General features: G+C 48.0%; 1 pseudogene; it reads right to left on the bottom strand.

Annotated features, from left to right (window-relative positions):
- LOC125079789 (RNA-binding protein with multiple splicing-like) overlaps window positions 1–19,888 on the bottom strand; it is an 80,685-nt pseudogene extending 60,797 nt beyond the window's left edge.
- Window positions 19,889–20,526: the final 638 nt, after the last annotated feature.

Raw genomic sequence — 20,526 nt, 5'->3', positions numbered from 1 at the left:
GGAAGAGGGGTTTGCTTTCCCAGTCCTATCTACCCTCCCCTCCCCTTGCCTTCCTGTTTCTGGTCCCTCCAGAACTGGGCGGGGGAGTGGGAAAATGGAATCGGACACTATGGGGGAAAGGGCAGATTCTGACTCAGGAATGTGAGTAATGTCATTGTCATCTGGCTTAGGGAGCCCTGGATGGCAGGTGGCCTAGTGCACACGGGTACAGTTTGGCTTCCTCATCCTGTGGGGTGGCCTCTCACTCCTCCTGGGAACCTGCCCTCCAGCATTCTCATGAAAGTCTGGTGCTGAAGTCCTACCTCCCTGGCCGGCAGCCCTCCCTCCACGGTGGGGTCCTGAAAAATGGCTCAGCCTGGCTACCACTCACTGGCCATTTGCCACCCTATTGAGGAAAGGTCACACTCTCTCACGGTTGCTGCCCTCCTTGCTCTGAAGGCAGGGGTATCTCTTCTTGTCAGGTGAATCCCCAGGCTCTTGGGAACACTTGTCCTTCAATCCCAAGGTACAGCACATGATGGAGAGAGGGCACTATGGGTTTCCACAAGGACTAGTAGGCACCTGGCTGGGAATAAGATGCCAGCCCCCCTTCTTGAAGACAACTTCAACCTCTCTGAGTGGTTCCAGACAATCTTTCCCCTGGCTGCCTTTATTCACCCCGGAAGTAGGAGCCCCAAGGATGGTGTTAGTCACCTCTTAACCAGTCCAGTGTGGACAGCTCAGGCCCTGCTTTACAAAGTGGGGACACCTGGCCTCAGCTTTGGAGCCAAAGACAAACCTCCAAGCCTGTAATTGTAAGAACTGTCCCTCTTAGTATCTCATCCTGCTCATAAAGAGAAGAATGACTCCAGGTCCCAAAAGCTGAGACATTCACCTGCTTGGGAGCCCAGATGACCTCTGAACCATTCTTGCTTGGGGAATCAGTATCTGGAAAGAGGTGCTATCTTGTCTCTCCCCTGTATCCCTGGCTCAGACAAGAAGGAGGGTATGAAGAGAAGAAGTCCCCTCTACTTAACAGAATTGATCTCATCTTTGAGGAGCTTACACGTTTCAACACTATCCTTTAGAATGTTTTTAAGTTTTCTATTACTCATGGTTGGCAGGTCATTGGCGAAGGGCACCCTCTTTGGTTACAAAGGCAAACAGTAGCCCTAGACGACATGTGTCCATGAAGACCCACTCGTCCACTATCCGTGTGGCCTTGGGAAAATGACTTGACATCTCTCTGCCTCCATTAGTGCACCTGCAAGATGGAGACAAGAACAGGTCCCACCTCCTGGGACGTGTCACTCGGAATTAGACCTGGAACCCCATATGCGCGCTGTGGAGATGTTTGCTGGCAGGAGCGAAAGGCAGTAACTGAATTTCCCCTTCATCTGCCTTCCCTTTGATTGCCAATGTTTGCTGTTTCAGGATTTCATTATATTGTTATGTCCTTTCCTGAAGTTTCTTTCCTTTTTTGATCCTCGTGAACTGTTCCTTGGAGATATCCATTACCACCAGCCATGAAATTGTCAAGGAACAGACGCACCCTGTGAATGGAGATGCTCAGGGAAGATCAACGGCAGCCAGAGTGAGGGTCCCTGGGTCTCAAATACTTCTTACAGACCCACCAAGTTGCAGACACTGAAATTTCACTCTCTGGCCTGCACTTTGCTTTGCTTTAATTAGCAAGGAATCGGAGCCCAGAAACCTCTCAGAAAGCCAGCCCGATCCTGTAGTGAAAGTGAGTTCTCACGACCTTTCCTATTTCTATTACCATGATCATTATCACTCTCATGACTAGTCCAGGAGCAAGGATGGGCAAGCCTCAGAGCAAAGCAGAATGTGCAGGGCAGAGTCTTCCTTCTCCCCCAGCCTCTCAGCCCCTACCATTTCCTTTGGAAAGGGCCCCCAGGGAAGGGAAGAAGAAAGGAAAACCTGGGAAACCACAGAAGAGGGAAAGAAGACAGGAATTGCAGCCAGAAGCCAGCAGCCTCCGGTCCACGCCTGACTGCACGGAGGCACGCAGAGCTAGAACCCACGACAGGCACTGCCTCCAAGGGGGCCTAGGAGAGCAGTGGTGGGAGAAGGAAACCAGTTTCCATAATTTACCAAGAGTTCGCAGTCAGAAAAAGCAGAAGGAAGCTGTTTTCATGTCCAAGTTCTGTGTTTCATGATGAAGTACTTTTTTAAATTTGGCATTACATTTGGGGGTGGATGAGGGGGCTCAAGGGTTTCCAGCCTCTTTTGAGCCTTCCATCTGCCAGGCCTGCTTCTGGCCCTCAGCTGGGCTCCACAGATGGCTTCGCAGGCCTCGGCTGCCTTAATTCACAACCACTCTCCCACCTGAGAGTTGGCCTCCAAACTTACAGGAAGAGGATCACTAAACCCCAGGGCAGCAGCACACCCCAACGCAGGGCTGGGAGGCCCCTGTTGGAAGTGGGTGCACAGGAACCCCCCCATGTCAATATCTGGGACCCCCATAGTGGCATGCAGGACAGAGTCTCTGGGCACCCACCCCTGATTCTTCACCTGCGCCATTCAGAAGGAAGGGACAGAGGCTAAGCTAAGCTTCTAGAACCCAGGTATTAACTCTGGTTTCAATTTCAACTGATTTCCCAGACCCTGATCAGAATGAGTCAGAAGTTGTATGGCTAGAGGGAGCCCAGAGTCTCCTCATTGTATAGACTGGGGAGATATTTGCACCTGGGGGTTAGAAAGTGAGATGTGTTAGGACTGGAGCTTCCCATCTCAAGGACAAAAATGGAGAAAAAGGGAGTCTAAAATGGTTATATTTACTTTGGGGGAACTTTAGAGAGAGAGAGAGAGAGAGAGAGAGCAAACGCACAGGAGCACACCCTAGCTCAAAACCTGGGAAAGAAAACCTTTTCTACATTCCCCCAAGGCAATTTAAATAATAGACAACACCTCCAAAGAGCCCAGGGTGATTAACACCAGAGTTTGGAAAACATAGGGTGGTTACCATGGGAACGAGCCCCTCCTTCAGTGCATCCCCCTCCCCCATTCTCCTCCACGTCAGCCCACCCTGCAGGTGGCTTTGGAGAGCCTGGGAATCAAAGGAGAGGCAGTCCCGCCAGCTCCACTGCCCAGCTGCCCGGCTGTCCTCCTACCTGCCCCCAGTGGCTCGGCCTTCGCCACCCAGGCCCCGTACCCAGGGCCCCCAGCAGGGGCCGCCACAGGGCTTGCATCCGTCACGGCAGCCGGACCCCCACCGGTCCATCAGTCCATCAGTCCCGCCTTCAGTATGACTGCAATTAGGAAATAGCCAGGCTTGAAAGAGGAGGAAGTCTCAGAGCTGGGGGCCCAGCCTCCCCTGTCATCTGCTCTTCAGAAACCTGCCGGGCCTTGTTAGAGACTCCAAATTAAGACCAAATGGGGATGAGCTCTCTGTTCAAGGAAATATCTATTTGTTTCCATGCCTGCTTGAACACAGTTTGCTGTGGTTTCCTAGAGAAGGACTTCCCTTGGTTTTGAAACAGAGCTCCATGGGCTTCTAGGCTTCCCTGGGAACATCTGCTGGAAACCTCCTCAGTGAGGGGAGAAGCCCAACCCTCTCTGCGGGGCTCTCCTTACAACGAAGCACAGATTTGTATCCGATTACTGCGCACAATTCTATTTGGAGGCAAACAACAGAAGAGTTCCGCTTAAGAAAGGTGGTAACTATTAGATCATTCCCCCAAATGTTTCGTACATTCAAGGAAAAATAAAAGTGCTTTGGCCTACTCAGTCTAAACTCAATTGACAAGAAACTGACTCCTACCTCTTCAGGGCCGGCTCCTCAAATGAGTGGCGCCTCCAGACAGGAGCCCCACAGCAAAGGCGACACCACCCGCCAGGACTGTCTTCCTTTGATCATCCACGTGGTGGTACAGATGGGCTGCAGGAAGGAACTCTGTCCCTGGAGGCCGCACCCACCTCAAATGCCAGTCTTTAAACCCCAGCAGGGTCTCCCAGGGAAAGAGACTAAGATAGAGCACATGTAGCAAATAATTCTGTCTGCTGCCATGGCCAAACCAAGGTCCCCAGAGGCAGTGTTGAGATGCACATCTGCCCACCTTATGAAACCTTGCAGCAGTGGCCACTTGGGGCTGGACAGTAACGTGGCCCTCCTGGGAGCTCCCAATTATAAATGCCCACCTGGGCTAGGAGGGTTCCGGCGTGCAGTAGCCACTCGAGAAAATAAGCACAAGGCCCAGAGCAGCTTCACTTGGGGGAAGGGGTCTGAACACAGCAACCTCTCCATCCCAAATTGGCGTCACGACCTCCTGTACTGAAAGCAGGGTGGAGAGGTGGAGAATTTAGCATTGACTATCGTCCAGGCACATGCTAGGTGCTCTACACATGGGGACCCATGTGTAGAGGTCAAGGTCATCCTTGAAACCTATCAATGAGGCAGGTGTTAGGATTCCCATTCCCATCCTTTTGCTTTAAGTCGTTCGCAAGGATTTAGGCTGAGGGAGAGCCTGGGAGATTTGCCTGGGGTCTTGCAGCAAACAGGTGACAGAGTCAGGCTCACTCCAGCTCTGCGTGGCTCCAAAGCCAGGCCTCATACTTACACTCAGTTGCCCACTCCGGCTTCCCAGGCTTTCCGCTCACTGTCTCCAGGAGGACAAGGTGGCCAGCTAAGCAGCCAGGGGGTGAGGAACTGGGAAGAGGCTGCAGAGTAAACCCCCTTACTTCCAAAGAGTGGATTCTCTTCCCAACTCCAGCCATCAGCATAGACAGCAAAATACAGTAAATACAGCCACACAACTCCCGACTGACTTCGTTTCTCGGGTGTGGAATGGGGACTCCCAGGAGAGTGAACCCAGTCCAAGTATTGATGGTCACTCAAAACACTGGGTTTCCAACCCTGCCTAACTAGGGTCCCAGAACCAGTGAGTGTTGGAAATGACAGATTTGAACCTGACCTTTATAGTGACTGCCATCTACACTGTCACCCCTGAAACCTGTGGCTGGCTTACATCATGGATCCCATTTTGCTCATATCGGAAACTCACAGTAGAAAGAACTTAAGAGTTAGAGGGTCTGAAACCAAAGTCTATCTCCTTCTCACACCCCTTAAGTCACTTGGTTTAGAGGGCAGCCAGCTCTGCCCATGTCACTGCTACATTGAAGAAGCAGTAATTCATTCATTCATTCATTCAATCATTTATTCAGCAACCAGACATGTATCAAGCACTTACTATATACCAGGCACAGTACTAATCACTACACACCTACAAGCCACTCGAGAAATCTTATCTGAATGAATGCATATAATGCAAATCATATTGCCATACTAGTGTGTTTAATTCACAAGATTTGGCCTGGAAGGACAAAAGAAGTAGTTTACATTGGAACCATACTTTTTATAAGACGATCAAGTACGCTTGTGTCCATTATCATGCTTTTTAGATTATCCTTCAGCTTAACTTGAGAGCACGAGCCTGCAAACCCGAGAGGAAGAGGCGGTGACAAATAGCATTTAGTGCCACTGAGAGCTCAGCCTCCCAGCTGGCCACAATAAGAGGGTAGAGGGCAAGGAATAGAAAGAGAAATACTGCCGGATTACTATGAATATGTCTTTAAGCCTGAAGGACTCTAGTTTGGGGAGGCAGGCTCAGCTAGATTAACTGACCTGTGCTAGATCACACAGCCCAAAACGGCAAAACACCTGACTCCAGAGCCCATGGATTTTTAAAAAAATATTTTATTTATTTGTTTGAGAGAGAGAAGGCGAGCAGAGAGAGAGCAGGGAGGGATTGGGAGAGGGAGAAGCAGACTCCCTGCTGAGCAGAGAGCCCAAAGCAGGGCTCGATCCCAGGACCCCGAGATCATGACCTGAGCCGAAGGCAGACGCTTAACCAACTGAACCAACTAGGTGCCCCAAACCCATGGATTTTAACTCCTACAGTGGGCCAAACTCTTTTTAAAGGAGGAGCCCAAGTTGGAGAGACTGTGCCAGTGGGATTAGGTGGGGTTTGTCGTGAGGATACAGGAAGCGCAAAGAGACATGGGAGGGTGCAAGTAAACAGCACGCACAGTGATGTCTCAGCAATGGCAGTGGCTGCTGCCATGTTGGCTGGCGACATACATCATCAGCAGCTCAGCCATGTTTCCTTGAATGTCAGAGATACATTTAGAAAGTACTTCCAGGAGGAAGTCCCTCTTCCAAAAGAGACAGACTTGACTACCTACAAGGTGGTCATTTTTATCTCCATTCTCTAGACAAGGAAACAGCACCTCTGGGAGGTCATTCAATTAGCTTTTGGTCACACAGAGAGGAAACTGGGGAGTGGGCATTGGAACCCATAACTTTCTGACGTTCAAATACCCATTGCTTTATAGGACCCTCTTCTGAAGATGACCAAAAACAGAGGAAGGAATTCTTAGTATTCTTCCTCTAGTCGGGTGGTTCTCGAACTTTGGTGATTAGACCTGTGTTTAAGCAGCCACAAGAAAGTGTGGTAAAGCTACAGGGAGGTGGGTTAGCTTCTCCTCAGAAGACCCAGGCGGCAGGAGAGGTAGGAGAGGCAGGAGAGGGAAGGCGCAGGGCTGGAGGTGAGCAGGAGGCCGAGGAAGGGCTTGTGGTCCAAGTCAGGACACCTCCTGGCTCTGCCACTCTGAGCTCAAACCTTAGGCAAACTTCCAGATCTCCCAAGTCTCAGTTTCTAGAATGGCAGCCCTACAGCTTTTGACAAGCGTGGCTCTGCTGGTGACCTTAGTTGAATTACGCTCCCTGGGCGCAGTAAGAACTACTCCAGAGCTTGTTACAATGAAATGAGACCATCTATACGGAGCGCCTCAGCACAGAGCCCGGATCCTACTCGATGAACATGGGCTGTTCTTACCCAAGGCAGGAAGCAAAGTGTTTGAGAGCTCTGGAATGATCTTTCCTGAATGTACCAGCTCCCTCCCTTACTGCCTGTGGAACTCCAAACAACTTCCTTAACCCTCTGTGACTTGTTTCCTCACTCTTCAAAACAGGGAGAATAAGAGTCTCTACCTTAGAGGGTTATTGTGAAGATCAGATAAGACAAAATACCTCGCATGGTATGGCAGATGACAAGTGTTCCTGAAAAGAGCACACATTATTAGCACCAAATGGGGTGAAGGTTACTGAGAGCTGGCCAAGAGCAGGTAGGTCTGAGCGGTGAGAGAGTGAGCTCCCCGTCTGTGGCGGTGCTCAGCCAGAGGCTACAGACCATCTGTCAAGGGTAGGTGGAGGGGATTCCCATATGAGGTCAATGGCAGGGCTTGCTGACCTCTAAAACCCTGCCTGTCACTCCCATGCTGTGACTCTCAGTTTGAATTAATAGAGAAGACACTGACCCATCAGTCCGACACATCAGAGGTGGAGAAATTACTTCCCGGCTTATTTTTAAAAATCAAAGCCCCTTTTCAGCCCAAGGCAATTACAGACTGATCCCCAGCAAGGCAGAAGCATATTTCAATTGAAAAATGACATCTTCCTAGCCATTGCCATATGGAGCCAGGACACCAGGTGGCCCAGGGCTGAGACCAATCACAGGGTCCAATTGGAACTAAATAAAATGACCCCCTGGAGGAAATGGCTCCAGCGAGGCCCACAAATCCCCATGACATGTCATTTTGGCATGTCCCACATCAACCTGGACCTCGTGCTCTGCCTAACGCCTGAGGCTCTGTCCCTTCCCTCCAGTGGGACCAAGAGATGAGGGGCCTCAGCTGCGAGTACATCCCAGGGTAGAGGAGAAGCCCCCGGGCACAGTGAAGTGGCCCTGGCCTCAGCCTGCTGCTGTAGAGAGCCCCAGGGACAGCCGAAATCACCCGGGGACCGTGCCACGGACTGCCAGCCCAGAGGTGGACCACAGGGCCCAACACTTTCATGTGTATAAAAACTCCAGCCCCACTGAATGTCAGCTCCATCTCTGGGCAGTAAAGTCTCAATACAGCCCGCTCACTCTCCTTCCCTATATCCTGGACCAACTTGTCTTCTTCCCTTGTTAGGGGAAATTGGGTCACATGTTTGCTGTAGAAGATCGGATAACAGCCACTGGAAGGTGGAGCTTTGTGCTGCCGCTGGAACACTATGAGAGGATATGCCCCCCTGGTGAACACCCCCAAACCCAAAGCAGCAGTCAGGAGCTCTACTTCCACCTCTGGCGTAGGGTCTGTGAGTGCAAGAGCAGGACCCAGTTAGGACTTCCTCTAGCCAGCCTCCCTGCATTGACGCAATGTGGGCTAGCACTTAGCAAAACATGATCTGGGTTTTGCAAAAAAGGATCCTCGCTTGGAATGTACTGAGTTACATGTTTCCTTCTTGCAGGACTTCTAGAACTTTTAATAAAGTAAAATGCATTGGGAATCTCCAAGAAAGGGATTGGGGTGGAGTGAGCAGGTATATTACACATTCTCAGACTGGGTCTCAAGGAGTGTCTGGAGGGAAATACTAGCAGAACTTGGAGAGTGGCATTGGGACACTGACTAGCCCTGGGGGTCTGAAACTGTTCTATAGCTTACCAGAAGCCTGACTTACTTGAGGTTCTGTTTTACCTTGTTTAATGGGAACAATAATATTTGCCCTGCAGAATTACCAGGAGCATTTGTAGCTAAATGCCTTAATGTCTACAAAAGACAGTGCCTGGGCTAGTAATAAGTGCTCAATAAATGGTTGTCACTCTTATTGTTGATACTGTTATGATTTCATCGTGAAGGATGAACTAGAAAAACGGGCTTTGGGTTTGTCTCTAGAAAGAGGGAGGAGAAGGAGTCTTGGCTGCGACTTCGGGAGATGCCCCAGTCTTGGCTGCGACTTGAGGAGATGCCCCAGAGAGAGGCTGCCCCTGGAGGTGGAGGACAGCAACCACAGAAGAAGGCAGGCCATGTCCTCCGTCCTCCAGCTCTGTAGCCTAACAAAGAAAGGGCTTTAGGGGCTCAGCCAGGCCCTTCATGGATAGTGGCTGGGAATAGCCAATCGTGTTTACCCCCTCAGTTGCTGGGAACAATTGTTCCTCTCAGATGGCCTATTGTCTCCAGTAACACAGGCACATAACTCCCATTGGCACTGATGGGATTATGCATTCCTATCGGGCAAGAAACAGAGCCCAGGCTTGGATAAGGGATGGGGGCGCAGTGGGTCCCCCTTGGTGACCTATCGCAATGTAGCCATTCGTTTGATTATCAGCTGAACACAGTGAGGCCTCTTTCAAGAGAACTATTCAACCCTGAGCATGTGTAGCCTGGCTGCTTCTTGATAAATTTTCAGGGAGTAGACTAATTGCATCAAATTTGGGATGCAGTAAAAAGGCTTCAAAATGCCAATGACATTAAATCTTGAATCAAAATGGCAGCTGATAATGGCTTTCCAAATGGCTGTGCTGTGTCTGTAGTCTTCAGTCTTTTTGCTCCCATCCCCCACAAGAATGTTGAAAAAACATTTGTGAATTGTTAGACGGATTATCTAGAAGTTGTCATCACGCATGTACACAGTTTACTTTGTGTTAACGGAGAGGAGAAAACGCTATATGTTTTCTAAGATGAAACAGAAGGAGGTATCATTGGAATAAATATTTCAGGTTGTGATTTAAAAAAATAAGTTTGGGGGCACCTGGTGGCTCAGTGAGTTGAGCCTCTGCCTTCGGCTCAGGTCATGATCTCAGGGTCCTGGGATCGAGCCCCGCATCAGGCTCTCTGCTCAGCAGGGAGCCTGCTTCTCCTTCTCTCTCTGCCTGCCTCTCTGCCTACTTGTGATTTCTCTCTCTGTCAAATAAATAAATAAAATCTTTAAAAAAAATAAGTTTGAACAACCTTCATAGAATAAAGCACATCAAATAGAAAGGAGAGCACATATAAGTTTTACCCATGGATTTTACCAATATAGCTTGAAAGGAAACGGTAGTCTTGAAAAACATCCAAGTACCTTGAGAAGGTCAAGGTATCACCAACCTACACTGCTTTGTGCGTTCTGGATTCAAGGCCTCTCAACACAAGCTCAACGACTTTATTTCCAGCACCATGCTTTGCCTATAACAGGAACATGCACAATGCGGGGAAAGGCAGGAAGCTCTGAGTTTAAGGTGCCCTGTTAATCATTAAAGACGACTTACTCTTGGGGTGCCTGGGTGGCTCAGTCATTAGACATCTGCCTTCGGCTCAGGTCATGATTCCAGGGTCTGGGGATGGAGCCCCACATTGGGCTCCCTGCTCAGCAGGCAGCTTGCTTCTTCCTCTACCCCTCCCCCTGCTTGTGTTCCCCCTCTTGCTGTGTCTCTCTCTGTCAAATAAATAAATAAAATCTTTTTTAAAAATAAAAATAAAGAGATGACTTACTCCAAACTAACATTTCAACTTATTCCTTTTATACCTCAGGTGGTCTGAAATCCAAGGGCAAAACATCCTAGTAAGATTTGGGATGAGAGGGTCTACTTGTTGTCAGGTGGGAACAGAGCCTATGTGAATGAACCCTTCTGGATAGCTCTCCTTCTTGGGCAGATCAGTCTTGTAGAGTAGAAAGACAAGCTGAATGTCTGGAAATTGATGCGCTCCAAACTATGCATGCGTACTTAGCCCTGGAAAAGTCTTCACCCCAGCCTGAAGGTTAACTATCTCAATGAGACCCAGTACACAGAACTTGGAGAAACTTGTGACTTTTCAACGGTAAGGGTGCCTGGGTATCACAGAGACCCACACAGACTGGGGGTGGGGGAAAGGGAATGAATGACAAACGACACAGGGCTCTTATATTACATTTTATTCATATATTTAGCAAACGAATACCCTTCTATCTGTCAGGCACTGTTCTAGATGTTGAGAATATTGTGTTGAACAAGACAACATCATTGATATAATGGCCTTAATTTCTAGTGGAAAGAAATTTTTTTTAAGGATTTATTTATTTGAGAGAGAAAGAGAGAGCACATGCAGGAGGGGCAGAGGGAGAGGGAGAGACAATCTCCCTCGCTATGTGGGGCTCGATGTCAATACACTGAGATCGCAACCTGAGCCAAAACCTAGAGTCAGATGCTTAACCAAGTGTGTCACCCAGGTGCCCCGGAAAGATACATTTAAAAAAAGATACATTTTTTAAAATGTCAGTATCTTAGTGGTGAATTGACACTATAGTTTTGCAAGTTTTGACACTTGGGGGAAACTGGATAAAGGGTAAACAACATCTCCCTGTATTATTTCTTACAGCAGCATGTGAATTATTTCAAAATAAAAAGTTTAATTAGAAAATGGTCGACAAAACCATAAGTGACTCTTAATCTCACAAAACAAACTGAGGGTTGATGGGGGGAGGAGGTTGGGGGGGTTATGGATGTTGGGGAGGGTATGTGCTATGGTGAGTGCTGTGAAGTGCGTAAACCTGGCGATTCACAGACCTTTACCCCTGGGGATAAAAATATATGTTTATAAAAAATAAAATTAAAAAAAAAAAGAAAATGGTCGACATTACTTAAATAAAACACAAACCAACATGCACTATGACATGAAGCATAAGTATAAATAAGAATGCTGTAATTTGAAAATAAAACAGAGGACTGCACTAAGACATGAACGGTGAGCTTCCAAAGCTTGATTGGCCAGGAGAGACCATGCAGAAAAGGTCAGGGTTAAGCTGAAAGATAGACATGCGCCATGTGGGCCAGGCCACTCCAGAGAAGTCACAGCTTGGCTCGGTTACTGGGCCTTTACCTGGGATCTTCCAATGTCAATGATATTTAGATATGGTAACCAAAAAGCAAAGAGGGTCCTGGGATCGAGTCCCACATCGGGCTCTCTGCTCAGCAGGGAACCTGCTTCCCTCCCTCTCTCTGCCTGCCTCTCTGTTTACTTGTGATCTCTCTCTGTCAAATAAATAAATAAAATCTTTTAAAAAAAAAAAAAGCAAAGAGGGATTCTTCAATGGGCTGAGATGCTTTATAATTTTTCTCATCAAACCTACCGCTGAGCACAAATGTTGCAGAAGGGACAGTGAGGAAAGGGGCCTGGTCTGGGTTCTGGCCCCTTCCCTGAGAAGCCTCGAAACTTCACCAAGTTGCTCATTCCTCTGGAACTCAGGTGCTTTCCCTGCAAAATGCAACCTCCAGGCCAGTTCTGTCACATACCTTTTCCCTCTCAATCCTCACAGCACCCCATGAGGGAGGTGCTATCATTATTTCCACATACCCACAGACATAGAATTGCCAAGGCCACATAAAAAAATGGCAAAGTCAGGACTTGAACCCAGCTCTGTTTGACTTGAAAAAGGCACTTGGACTAGATCTGATATAGCTGGGAGTTTGTGTCCAGCTCAAGAAAGCCAGGCTGGAGATGGATGGTAAATGCGACCGTATCCAGAATTCACTAAAGAGCAGGAGGAAAAGAGGACATCCACTTGCTAGCTGCTGACCCGTGACCCCTTCTAAAGCTCCAGAATGTAACCACCGGCCTCAATGGCTTCGCCAGCAGAAGCCAAGCAGCAGGAGGGATAAGGTGCATGGAGAGAAAGGGCATTTGGGCGATGGGTGTGAATCTGGGCTCCACTATTTATCAGGTTGGGTGCCTTGGGTGAGTCACTTACTCTCCCTGAGTCCCCTGTCCTCAGCTGTAAAATGGGGGTGACAAATAGACCTAATTATAAACCTGCCCCATGAAGTTTTGGGAGGTTGGCTTAGAACATCAGCTGGCACCGTCTGGATAGTCTCTCCTCATGTTGGATGCTTTTATTATGATTAATATTATACGTTGTCAGTACTGTTGCTGTTCTTATCGGGTGGGTGAAAATTAAACAAATACCGTATGAAGCAGCACCCACACTAGCATCCTTACAAGGTTCTATGGGCTTTTATTTTCTTTAACTTGGAAATTTTCGGGTTTTTTCCCCATCCTTATTGAGCTAAAATAGACATTTACCATTGTCTAAGTTTAAGGAGTACAATGTAATTATTTGATATCTGTGTGTATTGCCACATGATACCAGCATAAGTCCACTTAGCATCTCCATCATCTCACGTGGTTACATTTTGCATGTGTGTGTGGTGAGATCTGCTCTCTTCACAGCTAATACACAGTACCGCATTGTTACCCGTAGTCACTACCTTGTCCATCAAATCCCCAGGACTTTCTCATCTTAGAACTGGAAGTTCATACGCTCTGACCCCTTTCACTCACTTATTCCTCTCATCCCCCCATCCCCCATCCCCCACCCCCCATCCCCCACTTCTGGTAACCACCAATCTGTGCTCAATCTCTACAAGTTTGGTTTCTTCAGATCCCACAAGTGAGTGAAATCATAAAGTATTAGTATTTGTCTGACTTCCTTCACTTAGCATAATGCTCTCAAGGTCCATCCATGGTATTACAAATGGCAGGATTTCCTTCTTTTTTATGGCCAAGTAATTTTCCAGTGTGCGTGTGTGTGTGTGTGTGTGTGTGTGTGTGTGTGTGTGTACCACATTTCTTTACCTATTCATCAATAAACACTTGGGCTGTTTCCATATTGTAAACAATGTTGCAGTGAACATGGGAGAGCAGACATCCTTTCAGGTAAGGGTCTTCATTCCCTTTCGATAAACACCCAAGAGTGGAGTCGCTCAGTCATTCGTTAGTTCTATTTCTAATTTTTTTGAGGGACTTCTGTACTGTTTTCCATAGAGGCTGCCCCAATTTACATCCCCACCAATGGTGCAAAGTGTTCCCTTTTCTCCACATCATCACCAGCGCTCATTATCTCTTGTCTTTTTTGTGAATAGCCATTTTAACAGGTGTGAGGTGATAGCTCATTGTGGTTTTGATTTGCATTTCCCTGATGGCTAGTGTTGTTGGTCCACTGGCTTTTTCCTTCAACACAAATGAGAAGTTGTTAGTAGACCCCTAGGGACTCCTTTTAAAATCTCCTTCCCACCATGAACCTTGCAATTTGAAAGCCATTGTCTCCTGTAACAAGTCAATTTTTGAAAGGTAATTAATTAATGTTTCCATTTTTCATTAATCAAGGCTCTGTACGATTGCCAATCCAAACTCCTGCTCTCCAGGAAATAATCAGTTTCCATGCTCGCCAGTTATAATTCTTGTCAAAAGCAAAGACATTTGTGCCCAAGTTCACGTCCCTACAATCTGACTAGGATGAAGTAGAAGATACCAGCTGGGCTTTGGGGAATGCTAAAAAGGGCTCCCAGTAGCCGCTGCCATCATCCTAAAGCCCAAGGACACTAACCTGAAAACATGGGATAACCTTAGACCTCAATTCCTAGAATCCAGGTCAAGGCCAAGGCTAGTGATCACATCTAGATTCTGCCACTAACTGCATGTAAGACCTGGGAGAGGTCACTTAACTCTTCCATGGTTCAGTTGGAATACCATTGACCTTGGAAGGTGCACAAGGGTTAGTAGTAGGTACTGAACAAATATCAAATCTCTAATTTGTTTCCCAAACTTTAGTGAACATTACGACAACAGGAGGATCTTGTCAAAATGCAGATCCTTTCCATGTATGGGCTGGGGACAGAGATTTTGTAGTTGTAACATGAACCCAAGTGAGCTAATGGTACCTCTGATCCCTGGACCACAGCTAGAGTAGTAAGGGTCTAACACACCCTCCAGAGGGGGCCTTAAAAGACAGGTCAGAGGAGTTGGATCTAAGAGATCCTAGCTCTAAAGCAGCCAGCATGGTGCAGTGAACAGAAAGAGTCGTTGACACTGAACAGACCTTGATTTTAATACCAGTGGACCTCTTGGCATCTGGGTCACATTAGGGAAGTTGGTTAATTTCACCAAGACTTGGCTTTCTCTTTTGGAGACTGGAGACAAAACTGTTTATACCTCATTAGATGGCTTGATATAGTACCAGGCACCATGCACATAGAGCCCATAACGTAGGACTTGGCACATAATAGATGCCCAGAAAATGTTAGTCTCTACTGATTGCCTAATCTTCAACTACTGGCATTTGTGACCTGAATCAGGCTAGTTAACATTTCTTGGCCTGGGTTTGGAGCCTGTGAGCTACCCTGCCAGCTTTTCTGCTTCTGTTTTCCTAGTTATGGTCCTGGGTCCTAATATATCTGTGACCACTGCCTCTGGTCACTCCTCAAAGTAAGTATCACGGGGTTAATACTCTTGACCTCAGGGGCACATATGTTGTGTGCTTGCCTGGGGCCCAGCTGAGCAGCAAGAAGATGGATCTCCATGTTGTTGGGAGTTGAGAACCCTAATTCTCAAACCCCTGGTTTGGGCCCATTGTACCCTAAATGTCAATATGGAATGGAGTTTGGCTCAGAAATGATGAGCCTCGATGATCAAAGGAGGTGGATGAAACTGCTGAGATATAATTTATTAATAAGAGATAAAGAGAATGTTAATTAGGGCAGAGCTTGCAAGACGGCAAATTCCCAAAGTAAAACTTTAAGGAATGCTCAAATGATTACCATTTTAATTAAAAGTATATCACCCATGCAAATGACAAGCCACCCCTTCTCCGGGGGTGCAAGCCATCTGAAATGCAGATCTAGCTGCATCTTCCAGGGGGCCAGAGGCTCTTAGCTTCTCAGCTTAGGCTGAGTTGTAGTCCCCACCTGGTCCTCACCTAGGTGTCTATTACCTGTCAGGAGTGGGGGCTCCTCCTCTATGCCCTGTGCCCTTTCTTTGAGGGGTGAAGTATGGCCATATCTCCCGCCACTACAGTTTGCTATAGTAGATGCTCCGGGACCTAGGATGCACACAACCTCCCCTCACCTCCCTTTTCCTTCCAGCAACCTCCTACCAGTTCTCCCTGGTTCCCATCTCACCTGCTGTTCCCACCACTGCCTGAGCCATCTTGCTAAGATGCTAATCTATCATGTCCCTTGCCCATTTGGAAAACCTCCAATATGTCCTTGTTAACCACACCAGGAGGAATAGCAAGGAGCTCCTGAGTCCTTACTGTGCGCCAGGCACTGTACTAAGCACTCATTTTACTTTCACAACAACTCAACAAGATGAATGTGAATCCCGCTTCAAAAATGAGAAAATAGAGGTTAAAAGATGTGACATTTCTGGGACAGTCACATAGTTCAGTTGTGTCAGAGTAAGGATTTGAACCAAGGTCTGAAATGAATTTCAAAGCCTACGTTCTTAAGCGTTAGCTATGCTGCCTTGGTGGCTCATTTTTGCTATGGGTAGGGTCACAGTATCCTCATATGGGAGTCGGGGCCTCTCATAGTTGGCCTCAAGTACTCCACACCCTCACCTTCCCCCACCCTCATGTCAGGCATCAGATGGTTACTCTTCCAGCACAGAGCTTTGTGCTATGTTCCTTCCCTGTCCCCTGGGCGTCTCCCATGACCCTCTGTACCCCCGTGACTGTGTGGGTGCTGTGCATTCCCCCTTTCCCTCTAACTACCTCTCCAGAGATCTTTTCTCACCTGCCAAGCAGGTTTATCTGTTGTTCCCTTTCCATGCCCCCATACCTCCCTATCCTCACTTCATTGCTCTCCCTCCACGAGGCATCTAGTTCCCAGGAGGCGGGCACTGTGCTCTTCACCTTGACATCCTCAGCCCCTAGCACAGTGCCTGGCACAGAGGAGAATTTCAGTAAGTGCTTTCCCAAACCGTTCAACCCACAATGAGCCATGCACCGCAGTTGGCACTGCAGATACAGCAAGGAACAGACTAGCCCAGGTCTCTGTCCTTGGGAAGCTTACAGTCTAGTGGGGGAGGAATGCAAGAAACAAATAAGCAAATTAATAAACAATATGATACCAGAGGGTGGAAAATGCTCAAGCAGAGAGCTACAGTAAGTTGTAACAGGAATGACCATCAACGAGGGTCCACAAGATGGTGCAACATGAGTAGAGACATGAATGATGAGAAGGAGAAGCATAGCTAGGGAGGTCAACAAGTGCAAATGTCCTGAGGTGGGAACACGTTTGGTGTGCCGGAGGATAAGCAGAAGGTACCTGGCAGGGATGGAGAGGCGTGAGAGAAAGCACCAGTCCCAGAGAAGGTTTCACTGTGAGGTGGCTCCAGGGGACAATTGTTAAAAGGACAGGAAGAACCTGGTTACACTGGAGCCCAGCTTTTACCCAGCCCTGTGGTCACACGCCACATGCAGAATTCTCAGGAAGTCCCCAGGACAGGCAAGCAAGCAGGTAGCTGATGATCTTTTTAGGAGGGTGAGGAAATTGTTCACATCAATGGTTCTTAATGCTGGGGAAGGGGCTGGTGCAGTTTTGCTCCTCGGGGAACATTCGGCAATGTCTGAAGATATTTTTTGTTGTCCCATCTGGGGCGGAGGTGGGGTGCTACCAGCGCCTAGTGGGTAGAGTTGAGGGGTGCTGCAGAACATCCTACAATGCCCAGGACTGTCCCCCAGTGCCAAGATTTACACTATAACCCTCACTGAAGGGCTGACAGCAACTGACTCTGGTCAGCTCTGTGACTAGGCCTAGGCCAACAGCTAGCTCTGTCTGTCCCCTCACTCAAACTCACCCCAATCTACTTTTTCCCTCCCACCTCCTGCTTAAGGAATCTTCTCATGGCAACAAAGAACACCAAGCAATCTTTGCCAACCCCTCTCTGATCAAGGGAACACCATTCAGCACCACTCTCTGTGGACACCAGCCCTCGACATGCAAAAACATGGTCTAAGAGAGCACTGGACTCCGAGCCCACAGGATTCGGTATGAGTTACCTCCACATCCAGTGCCAGCTGTCTCTCTCTCTCTCTCTCGACCTTTCCAGGAGACACTCCATTTCCCATAAGAGCATGGGAGGCCCTGAAACAAATTACCTTCCCCATTTCTGTGTGCCAATACCCTGAAGTTCGTTTGTCATATTACGGGAAGGGGCTGCCCATGGGCTCTGACCGGGGTGCAACGAAGTTTAGTTTGAGAATTATGTGTCAGTGCCACACATCAGAGACAGGGGGCTTGGTGGAATCTAGAGCCCTAGGCTTTATTTTTTTTTAAGATGCTATTAATTTATTTGAGAGAGAGAAACAGACTCACTCCCTTCTCCTGAGGGGAGACCCCTATGCAGGGCTTGATCTCATGACCTTGGGATCATGACCTGAGCTGAAAGCAGATGCTTAACTGACTGAGCCACCTAGGTGCCCCTGGAGCCTTTTATTTATTTATTTATTTTTATTTATTTTTTTTACTTTTTTTTTTTTTTTAATAGAGGGAGAGGTGGGGGAAGAGGCAGAGAGAGAGAGAATCTTTTTTTTTTTATTTTATTTATTTGTTTGACAGAGAGAGAGAGATCACAAGTAGGCAGAGAGGCAGGCAGAGAGAGAGGAGGAAGGAGGCTCCCTGCTGAGCAGAGAGCCTGATGTGGGGCTCGATCTCAGGATCCTGAGATCATGACCTGAGCTGAAGGCAGAGGCTTAACCCACTGAGCCACCCAGGCGCCCCCTCCTGGAGCCTTTTAAATACCCTGCTTTGCAGCCTGGCTCTACCACCAGGAATGGCCTGAGTGCTTCACCTCAGCTACCTTGTTTATGAAATGGGACTAATAATACACGTCCTCTGAATGATCTTTATATATATAATATATGTACATATAGTATAAATATTACATCATATATATATATGTACACACACATATATATACTGTAGAAAAGTAAAATATTTTTATATTTTATTTCTTTTAGAAAAACAGATGCCTGATAGAGGCTGTGTCCAAGTCTTGAAGGGATCCAACCTGGGCAAGGTTTTTCAGAACCAGCATGCTCCACTTTTGTAGAACAGCTTGAGAACAACAGCCGCCCCTGAAGACCGCATTAATACCCACAAGACAGATTGCAGCCGGCATCACACACCTGGAAAGTGCATGCAGCAGACCTGGCGGACCTTCCAGGCCAGAGAAGTCGCCTCAGAGGAAGGGAGCCAGTGCATCCGGGCATGGGGTGAGGCAGGACGGGTGAAAGTGGGACCAGGGAGAGCGAGGCCTAACTCTGTTGGCTACAGAGGGTACGGGGCCCACACATCAGGGCTCCTGGGGTGAAGTGCAGGTACTGTAGACTCAGATGGCCCCTGGCAATGAACTGAGCGAGGTACAGTGCTGGGCAGAGGACTACCGGGGCTCGGAGCCCCACTAACATGTTCTCGGCCATCTTCGTGTTTGCCTTAGCCAACTCTGGCCGCAGTGCTTGAGGAATTTCAGGATCAAAGTAGATGCCATTCAAAGCATTCTTTGCAACTTCTGCTTCTGAGCAGCTGTCAAAACTGACAAAACCTATGGACTGCTTAGATGTCAGCTTTCTAAGAGAACCCCCGTGGCCCTTCAATGGTCTGAAAAGCAGCTAGAGCTCCCGAAATGTGATACCCAGAGGGAGACCGCTGACAAACAGGGTCCAGACAGGTTTTTGGGTTCTGGGCCCTCTGACCTTCCTCAAGATGACTAAATCATTGTTTATGATGATTAACACTTATATAAATCACCTCCCAGACGCTCAAAGTGCTGCAGCTAGTGTTGATTTCACAATGCTGGAGCTGAAACAGGGCTCAGGGGTTCCTGTGTCCAATCTTCGTTTGTAGATGCAGGAACGGAGGCCCAGAAAAAGAAGAGACTGTGTTGTTTTCTGGTTTTGAGGAGGGTAGAGCAGACATCATAGGCATGTATTGCTGATGAGGAAACTGAGGCCAAGCCTGACCCCAGGTGAGCCTTTCTGGATGGCACTGAGTAGCAGGTGCTGGGTTATGTCGTGTGTTGTATCCGGGGCCTTGACTCTGAGCTTCACACCCTCAGACTGAAGCCTCTCCCCAGGATAGTCTCAGTGGCATCTGCCTATGAAGAAGAGGTTTACCTGCCTGACTTTGCATTTGGCTGGAACGGGATGCGCATACACCTGTTAGAAACATGGCTGCCCAGTAGGCGGAGTCTTTTTATTTCCCTTTCTCGTCTCTCTGGGTTCCATCACTCCCCCAGTGATTTCATTACCTTCCATCACCTGTAGTACCATCTCTACAATGGAAACTCCCAAACTCACTATATCCTGTTGATTCCAAGACACATTTTAATATCTTTGAAGTTAGGATGTGCCCTAGTTTAAGCAGTGTTTTCATAGTAGTACATAAAATAACAGTGGTCTCCCAATCGGTGGCATCTTCTATCTGATGAAATATGGTATGTATTTACTGCAGAACACCCTCTGAATTCCAGACTCATAAATCACAATGGTTTTTCAACATCTCCCTTTGGGATGGGGAATAAACACCTCCAACACAAATCATAAATTTGAATTCCTGACCTTCCGGCCTGCCCCATCTCAGCAACCGGCAATTCCATCCCTGTGGTCGTTCAGGCCAAAGTCTGGGAGTCACCCTTGACCCCCACTTTCTTTCCCAATCTACCTCCAATCTATCAACAAGTTTCACTGAGTCACTTCAGAATAAATCCTGAATCTACCCACCTCCCACTGACCCACCACCACTGCCCTGATCTAAGCCACACCGGTTCCTTACCTGGATTCTAGCAATCACCCACCCTCGGTCCCGGAACTGCAGTTTCTACTCAGGGAACAGCCAGAGGGGGCCTGTGGTTAAGACAGTCTCCCCGAACCCCCGAGCTCCCTGACCCCTGCCTCACTACTCTGTTTAA

The sequence above is a fragment of the Lutra lutra genome, chromosome 10, assembly GCF_902655055.1.
Source record: "Lutra lutra chromosome 10, mLutLut1.2, whole genome shotgun sequence".
Lineage (NCBI taxonomy): Eukaryota > Metazoa > Chordata > Mammalia > Carnivora > Mustelidae > Lutra > Lutra lutra.
The sequence above is the reverse complement of the archived record's forward strand: the minus strand, read 5'-3'. Positions and strand labels throughout refer to the sequence as shown.